General features: G+C 48.0%; 1 long non-coding RNA gene across 1 annotated transcript; it reads left to right on the top strand.

The window, feature by feature from the left end:
• The first annotated feature begins 370 nt into the window (after positions 1 to 370).
• LOC143900849 (uncharacterized) lies at positions 371 to 1321 on the top strand. The gene is made up of 4 exons (XR_013257890.1): positions 371 to 773; positions 854 to 982; positions 1063 to 1191; positions 1272 to 1321. It is a non-coding gene; the product is annotated as an uncharacterized LOC143900849 (long non-coding RNA).
• Positions 1322 to 1518: the final 197 nt, after the last annotated feature.

Below are 1518 nucleotides of genomic sequence, written 5' to 3'. Positions count from 1 at the left end.
GACGCCGATGGACCAGGTAAGTGTGTAAGGTAAGTAGAATTGATAATTCTCGAAATATTTTATGCTATAACTCAACAATTTATTCAATAATCTCGATTCACACAGTTGGTTGGTGACAAAACTGCGTATTGCACGAGTTGCTGTGCACGGGTATTGCAGAGGCTAAGGGCCGTGTCGCTGTTCGCCGCACAATGAGTGGTTTGGCAATTCTATGCTATTCGCCATTGTAATTGCGACAGTTAACGCTTTACGCGGGCGTTCCCGGTTGTTTCGGATGTCACAAGAAGTAATACAACGCACCCGATTTACGCTCGCGAAGTTTAACGCGGCTACGATACTTATACGGCGTGTAATAGATCTTAGGGTGCCGTCCCATGGCGCGTATTGCGATACGCGCGTATCGGGCGTATCGAAGTCTGCGGCCAATCACAGACGATCCGCCGATTTTGGTACGCCGAAATTTGCTCCTAAACGTCCCATGGAGCGGATTTCATCAGATTAAGCGTAAGCGGACCAGCGGATCGCCAATCACAGAATCTTTCCGATAGAGCCCTTTCAAAGATTCCGTTGAAACGGATCCGTGATTGACGATCCGCTGGTTACGCTTCCGCTTTATCCGCTCCATGGGACGGTAGGACCGTTTGGCGACGCGTACTGAACACACGCACACAAACACGCTTGTGACGCATGCACCTAAAAGGGCAAACGTCATAACCTCCAAAATGAAGCCAGTTGTACGGCAAAAAATCTATGTTGAGATCGAGATCGCCAAGGTATTCGCCACCGCTTAATCTAGATCCAAATCACCTAGATTACCCCGAGAACAGTGTCACCACGTCGATTTACATTTCAGATCCAGATTGCCCTCGTTTTCTCCTCGAAGAGGATCATTTCGCTTGCGTTCGCCGAAGAATTTTGTGACTTTTGCGTGACATCGGTGTACGGCAGTGTCGAGATCAAGATCGCCAAGGTTATCGCCAAGGTATTCGCCGCCGCTTAATCTAGATCCAAATCACATACGTTACTCCGAGAACAGTGTCACCATGTCGATTTACGTTTCAGATCCAGATCGCCCTCGTTTTCTCCTCGAAGAGGATCACCTCGCTTGCGTTGGCCGAAGAATTTTTGTGACTTTTGCGTGACACGGTGTACGGCAGTGTCGAGATCAAGATCGCCAAGGTTATCGCCAAGGTATTCGCCGCCGCTTAATCTAGATCCAAATCACCTACGTTACTCCGAGAACAGTGTCACCATGTCGATTTACGTTTCAGATCCAGATCGCCCTCGTTTTCTCCTCGAAGAGGATCACCTCGCTTGCGTTAACTAAAACCAATTATTCGCGTAAAATTATTTACGGGAAGCATTTAAATGTCGCGCTTATACCATCCTCATTAAGTCCATACTAAACTGTTTGGGGTCTTATAAAAAGAGCTCGGTGCGTGGTCTCGCGCGAGCGGAATCAGCGGTTACGATGAATGCTCCGTAATTTTCCTCACAGGAGACTTGCGATGAATCTCA

This window comes from Temnothorax americanus, unplaced genomic scaffold (assembly GCF_048541705.1).
Source record: "Temnothorax americanus isolate GAGA-0224 unplaced genomic scaffold, ASM4854170v1 Scaffold302, whole genome shotgun sequence".
Taxonomy (NCBI): domain Eukaryota; kingdom Metazoa; phylum Arthropoda; class Insecta; order Hymenoptera; family Formicidae; genus Temnothorax; species Temnothorax americanus.
Note: the sequence above shows the minus strand (reverse complement) of the source record. Positions and strands in the feature narration are given on the sequence as shown.